The sequence below is a fragment of the Camelina sativa genome, chromosome 5, assembly GCF_000633955.1.
Source record: "Camelina sativa cultivar DH55 chromosome 5, Cs, whole genome shotgun sequence".
NCBI lineage: Eukaryota > Viridiplantae > Streptophyta > Magnoliopsida > Brassicales > Brassicaceae > Camelina > Camelina sativa.
Genome location: NC_025689.1, coordinates 29,706,067 through 29,713,955, shown reverse-complemented (window position 1 = coordinate 29,713,955; position 7,889 = coordinate 29,706,067). Strand labels below are relative to the sequence as shown.

The following is a 7,889-nucleotide window of genomic DNA, read 5'->3' as shown; positions in this document are numbered from 1 at the left end:
GAAACAGTTTCGATATATCAAATCGTTATCAAAGGTAACAAAATTTGGTAGTGTTATTCTCAAGCCTTTCATCGTCATTCTCCTTTTTACAGAAGTGGATTTGGATTTAAACTCGATGAGTTATGTGCAGTTTCGTGAGACACGTTTTCTCAGACGCGAGTTGGAACCATCGGGGATTGTAACTGAGATCGTGGTCACGTCTGGTTTCTGATCGGCACAAGATTTTGTGGGAAGCTTCGTGACGTCTCGGACTAGCTTTTCACCGGAGGGATTTGATAGTTAACGGTTGGTTTTTATTTTAGGGTTTCGTCTTTAAGATTGTTCTTTTCTGATGTTTCTGTCCAGTTTGCTTCAAGGTTGTTTTTGGTTGTGTCACTTGTTGTAGGACGTTTCTGGACTGTTTCAGACGCAAGGAGAATTTCTCCTGGTTGTATTTGTTGTTAGAATCAGCTTGATAAGGTGAGTGCGTGACCATGAGCTTATCTAAGCGATTGGGTTGTATAACTTGTTTTGTGTGAAGTTGTGTAGGTGTGATGAATGTGTTATTGGATGTTCTGTTCAATGTCTGGTTTGTTATGTTTTATTTGTGGTTGTACTCTTGATTTGCTTGTGTGTATAGCTCGTAGATGGGAGGATCGTCTCACTGGGTATTTCTGGTAATACTCACGCATCTCATTGTGTTTGTGGTGCAGGTATTGTGTAGTGTGGAATCATGGCGATGAGGAGGAGGATGATCTAGGGTCTCGGTTGTGTGTTGTTGGACTTGGTTATATTGTTTATGTTGGAACCTTGGATAGAGTTATGCTAGGTTGATGGATAGAATGCTTAGGAATGTTACTGCATTGATGATGTGTTGGTTCTGTATGTTGGTATGTTTCCGCTGTACATATTGGTTGTTATCGGTTTAATGAGGAATTGTGGTTTGGGTGGTTTAATTAAGTAGTATGAGATGCTTAATTATGTATTGTACTTATTTAAAAAAAAAACCGGGTCCGGTTGTTTTAAAATCTAACTTGTACCGCTGTTAAGAGGTTTATTTGAAATTCTATTATTTTGTGATTATACTATTTTCTACTCCAGAGTACATCGTACCACTGTTTACTGGTCTTTGGAATAATACTAATATAGAAATGAGTATTGAAGGTTATATACAATAAAAAATGAACAAAAAGGGAAAATATATAATGAGACGGGATTTTAATACAACACCAAAAATAATAAACTTAAGACGTGATTGTCGAAACACGAACAGAAAAAAATATTTTACAGAGATTAATAATATAGTCGGTAGAGATATACTAATATTTATTTATTCTTCTACACATCATATACACATACCATAGTTTAAATATATATTTTGTAATTTATGACTTTATTATATGTAATCAAAAAAATATATTATAATTTGTAAATAAATATTGTTGGATTATATGTTTAACGGTGTGTGTATAAATATTGGGCTTATTAGTTGTTTCTGGAAATTGTAAGTTGGGCTTCGTTGGCCTTTTACTTGGAAAAATAAAACGCATAACCCATTTTTTTTTTACTTTTCTTCTTCCTTTCGAGAAACATCTTCAATTGTTTTCCTCAATCATCTTCCATCCGATTGAGCTTAATTCCAGATTTTAATTTGCAAGATTTCATTCTTGAATCATACCTTCTAATCAAATTCACTCCATCTACAATCGAGAAACTCATTACTGGCGCGCTACAAAATCGGGAAATGAGAGAAAATTGATATAGTCGAATCGATTCCAATTCTGTCTGTGTTGGGGTCGATTAATCCGATAATTGGCGATTTCGGTTTTCACCCATGAGTTTTAAACACTGAGAAATCAATTCGATTGGGTTGGTAAGTTCTCTACCATACAGAATTGCTTTACTTCTTAATCTTTTATAGCTCACATGTTCTACTCTTGTTTTATTTGTAAGAGGCGAAACTGATTGCTTGACTTGTTTTCTCTTAACATAAATCGAATTGAGCTTTAGGTGTATTCTTCCCCAAGACCTCCACGCCAAATCGATTAATAGGGTAAGCTGTTTATGATTCCGTCAATCATCCCTTCTTTACACATTTAATTCAATTGTTCCCCATATCGAATTAAACTTCATCGAGATTGAAATAAGATTATTGTCAATAAAATCAGTAATTGTTGCTCTATATTGACTTTGTGTGAAGTAACTCCGAAACAGAAACAAAATAGGCTAAATTAATTTAATCAGTGTGGACGAATTGGTAAGTGAATTTTGATCTATATTTTTCTTTACGATATTGCAGGGAATAGTAAACGATTTTAAGCTGTTAAAAGAGGATGATTCTTCCGGACAAGAAGACGTGATTATATATGTAAGCTTACAATTCGTCTTTGTCAAGCATTTTGTTTTCTCCACACAGCTAAAGTTTCTAACTTCTTATTTTGTTCTGTGTTTTATATATGAGAGCACTTATCATGCATCCCGAAGGAGTGGATGACAAAATTGACAATGAGCTAAAGTACTTGAAGAGAGAACAATTTGGTTAGTGTTTTCACTATTCGGAAAACAAAATAGTGTTAAATTTATCAGTGTATATAATGATACATAAATATTTGACATGTATTTTTCTTTACAACATTGCAGGGATTAGTAATTGATATATAAATATCTGAAACTTATGTAGCTGTTGCTTCTTCACTGTAGCATGGATCAAAGTACCCTACAGAGACAGAAAAGGATCCAGGTATGAACTTCTCGAGTAATTTGGAATCATAATTTTTGATGGATATAAGAGCATTATTATTAAACTTACCGCCACATCAGCTAGGACCATTTCCATAGTCTCACCAGAGTAAGTAGTATACTGCTGCCAGCTATGGACGATTTTGACCTGGATTCTCCAGCAAGTCTTGAATGGCTTGATGGATGCTAGATTAGTTGTTGCAAGATTTGCTGCCATTTTGATTGGTTTAAGTTTGATGAATCGTAAGCGGTAGAGAAAGGTGTATTTATAGGTAGAAGTTTATAATTGATTGATTTAGGTTAAAGTCACGAGAATATTCTGGTAATTATTCTCATATCGTTATACGATATCAAAATAAGGAAAATAATAATTCTAGGTTTTGTTAGTTTAGGATAGTGTTTATTGAGGTATCTTGATTCGGAATCCGTAATATATTTCGTAGTCCTATGATTAAGATATAATTAGAGATAATAATGGAGAGAATGATATGATACAGTAAGACGTTCTGATTTTACGGAAATTCATTTGATAAACCTGAATAGTTGACTAAAGTATTGGAAAGATATTTATTGGGATATTAAATATTCGATTAGTTTATGGATTGTTTAACAACCAATGAATATTCGGTAAATATATGCTGATATTGTTTTCTTATATGGTTTCAGTTATTGCCGCATAAGGTTTGGTGAGATATTTTATTTCAGTTGTAAACGGGTGATCCATCTTTATTATTCGGTTTTTTTCACCTGTACCCGTTTCATTAATTTCGGGTTAATTTCTCTAAATTGACCCGACCCAACTTTGATTTTGTACTTCTTTTTTACGTATATAGAGATGGACCTACGTTTTGGGGTGTAACCTAAAATATCGGGGAGGAAACTATAACTAATTAAAGGAAGAAGAAAAACTAACAGGATTCACCTTTCACTGTTGTAACTCAAAATTGGCACCTTTGACCGATTGCAATATGTGATTAATCTTTTTATATTTTGAATGACATATTAAGACCAAGCTTTGGCAATTTCAAAATCCTCAATCTAAACAAGCCTACACCTAGCTAATTGTTTTATACCTTTGAAAAATAATTTTTTTTTTTAAAAATATGATAAATTTTTTGTGGTAATTTTAAAAAGAAAAGAACTAATAGTGAAATTTGTAGGGATCAAACAAGTCAATTATCTTGCACCACTATGAAATGAATTCTTGCACGACACAATCTACACTTATTCTCATTTATGCTAGAGTGTATATGCATGCACGTACAGGCTTTTCAATTATACGTGGACACAGACCAAAGAAAACATCAACTACATCCATGATCTTTCCGAGAAAATTTTGCAGTCGCTCCCACACTAAAACACTTTTTAACACACGTATATATTCTGACGTGTAACTGACTAGAATACATACATTACAGTACACCTCTTTTGAATTCAAACGGCAATCCGTTTTGTGAAAAAAAAAAAAAGAGATAAAAAAAAATGCATATTTTGTTATTACGTTAAGATAAAATGAAATGTATATTTTGTTGAACCAGTTATATGATATAAAAGAAATAGAAAAAATATCATATATTATACAAGAATGTCGATATCTTTGCTGAGTAATAATCTTTTAGGATGAAGTGCATATAGTCAATCGTACGTGTGTTAAAAGTATTTTTATCTGTTATAATCTAAGTGTGTTAAAAATGACAATTAGATTTTGGCATGTAGTAACATTATTTGAAAAAAAATCATTTAGCTTGGATATTAACCAATAAATGATGTATGTCAAAGCTCAAAATAATAATATAAATAAATATTAAGTTGATTGGATAAAAATTGTATATAATCGTATCATTGTAATATTGAGTTTTTTTTTTTTAAAAAATTTTAAGCAAAAAATACAAAAAAATGAAAAAGGTAACGAGTCTTAGATAATGGAATTTGATGAGTTTATTAGTATATTTTGTAAAATTTAACGTATGTAATCATAACTGAACAAAGAACAAACTTGAAAAAATGGGCTTATATATGGAAATAAATTTTTATTATTTGATGAGAGTTTTAACATATATTATAAATTTTAATTCATTTAAAATAAATTTAGCAAGAGAAAAATTATTATTTATGAGATTACTACTAATAAAAAGATTATATTAAAACTATTGGTTTTCCAAAACTTTTCATGGATTTTTAGTTTTAACTATTTGTTGTTCTTACTGTTTAATTTTTTTTTTTAATTCTAGCTAATATATAAATTTGATATAATATACATTATTTATGATATCATTTTTAGCTCTTCTATGTGATGAAATGCAAATAAGTAAAATCTGGTTTATTAATTCGATTGTATAGCAAAATATAATTAATGTGTGGATATTAACTACATAGCATCAATACCTATAAATTAGTATATGGATCCATTAATATTTTTCTGGTCTTGATATCAGTTTATGATCAAAATGATATTATTAATATCTTAGTAATAATATATCATAGTCTGGACTTTTATTAATTTATAAAAGATTTTAGTTGGATTTTTTTTATTGATTTGGTAAACACGGTATCGTTTTTCTTTCTTGGAAGTGAATCGTGTATGAAATCAAATGGATTCACTTGAAAACAGATGTTACTTCTTTCTTGGATTTAGTTCCAGTTGAATCTCTGATATGTGTAACTGTACATTGATAATCCAAATCAATATATATGTTTGAGCCAATAAATACTCCTATTAGTTAAAGTTGCATGTTACTGAATAACAAATCTTTCGTTTGCATTTTTACAAAATTCATGTTACTTTTCATGATTATTGTGATTTTTTTACATGATATCACTTTCTTTATACATTAATAAGTCATAATTTTAAATGAAAATATAATTTTATATTTTTAATGTGACTTTTAAAACTAATTTCCTAATTTATCCATAACTCAAATGTACTTTTTATTGAATTAAAGTCATCACATATGCTCTACCAAAATTTATGACAAAGAATACTATAGAATTATTCATTGCAAATATTTGGTGACTATTATGAAATATTGTGATTAATCCATCACAAGACACATGGTATTACACTTGTCCATGTAGTGTTACATTATGTTTGTAGTATTAACACTTGTCATTACCAAATCTAATGAGTTGGTGACTCATGTTTTTGTTGCTCACTATAAATAAGGAGTTGTTATAAGAAGACTATGAGATAGAAGAAGTTCTTTAATCAAATAAGCTTTCCAATCTCTTTCTCACTCTCGTACATGCTTCTCTCTTTCCCTCTCTTTATTATTGTACTCTTTACAAAGTATTGTAAAACACACATAATTGTATTCTACTTATAATTCACAACACGTTATCAGCACGATCAACTCTTGATCCGTCATCCGTTTGAGGTAAGATTTAAGTTTTGTTAAAATTGTTTGAATTTAATTATTTTACATGCATGTTACTATATGTATAATCTATAGAGTAAAAATCTATACATACAAAAGTGTAAGTGAGTACAATTCCGCTTTGTTTGGAATCACTTCAAGGATGGCTCTCTGCAGAGAAGAAGTTTCCGATTATGATATGATCGAGAAAACATTCCAAACTTTCCATCCTTCAAATGTACTCCTACAGCAACAATATCGAGAAAGAGGGTATACTCGATATTCTGAATTAATGCAAGTTTTGCATGTTGCTGAACAAAATAATGAGCTCGTGATGATAAATCATCAAACCCGTCCAACTGGATCAGCTCCACTTTCAGAAGTGAATGTTGCTACATCCAGCTATAATAATTGGCAAGGACGAGGACGTGGACGCGGACGCGGTCGAGGCCGTGGTCATGGTCGTGGAGGAGGTCGTGGAGAAGGTCGTGGACGAGGAAGAGGAAGAGGTTTCTCTCCTAATGACTTCAACGCAAGAAAAACCAACAAGCATCTTCAAATTAATAATGTTGGTCGTGTTATAAAGAAACAAGATGAAAGTACTTGTTACAGATGCGGCATGAAAGGACATTGGTATCAGACCTGTCGTATTCCAAAACATTTGGCCGATCTTTACCAAGCATCCCAAAAGGCAAAAGAAAGGGATGTTGAGACCAACCTCATCTATGATAAAGCTGGACCTTCTTTCCATGGCCTAAACGATGAACCCCATCTTGATATAGCAGATTTTCTCGTTGATAATGAAAACGGAAAATCATGCGAATAAGGCCTATATGCCATGATATGCTTTGTCATAGTTTGATATGTATTTTTTGTTTATAAAATGTCTTTTTGGATAATAGTTCTATTGTAATATATGATAAGCTTTTTTGTAAGACTTCATGTTATTTTATTAATGTTTATTTTATAAATATTTGATCTCAGAAAATGTCAAATTTTGAGATTGAGGATGGAGATATGTGTCTAGCAGACAGTGCTACAACGCACTCAATACTTAAAGAAAAAAAATATTTCTCCTCTCTCAAAATAAAAGACTCCGCTAGAAGCGTGAGCACTATATGTGGTAATGCAAAAATTATTATAGGCTCTGGAAAAGCCAGTTTTTCAATGCCAAGGGGAACAAAATTTGAAATTGATGCATTATATTGCCCCAAGTCTCATAGAAACTTGATTAGTTTCAGAGATATCCGGAGAAATGGATATCATATAGAGACTCTAAATAAGAATGGCATTGAATATCTTTGCATAACATCTGAGGAGAAACATATATTGGAAGAATTTCCAATGTTATCCTCTGGATTGTATTGCACAAAAATAAATAATTTTGCATCTTATGTTACAGTAAACTCTAAGTTTACTAGTACATTTAAGATATGGCATGAAAGACTTGGACATCCTGGTTCAGTCATGATGCGAAAAATTGTGCAAAATTCCAATGGTCATCCATTGAAGAACGAAAAGATTTTTAGATCTGATGAGTTTTCATGTGATGCATGTTCTCAAGGAAAACTCATAATTCGGCCATCGCCAGCCAAAATTGGGAATGAATCACCATTGTTCTTAGAGAGAATACATGGTAATATATGTGGACCTATCCACCCTTCATGCGGGCCGTTTCGTTATTTTATGGTAATGATTGACGCATCTAGTAGATGGTCAAATGTGTGTCTATTGATAACAAGAAACACGGCCTTCGCAAAATTCTTTGCCCAAATAATCAGGTTGAAAGTTCAATTCCCTGATTATGCCATAAAGAAA

General features: G+C 31.6%; 2 long non-coding RNA genes across 2 annotated transcripts; both read left to right on the top strand.

Moving 5' to 3' along the window:
• On the top strand, positions 257-730 carry LOC104787860. Its single transcript, XR_768048.1, has 3 exons — positions 257-285; positions 386-459; positions 693-730. It is a non-coding gene; the product is annotated as an uncharacterized LOC104787860 (long non-coding RNA).
• LOC104787859 lies at positions 1,547-3,704 on the top strand. The gene is made up of 5 exons (XR_768047.2): positions 1,547-1,852; positions 1,990-2,032; positions 2,279-2,517; positions 2,620-2,719; positions 3,385-3,704. It is a non-coding gene; the product is annotated as an uncharacterized LOC104787859 (long non-coding RNA).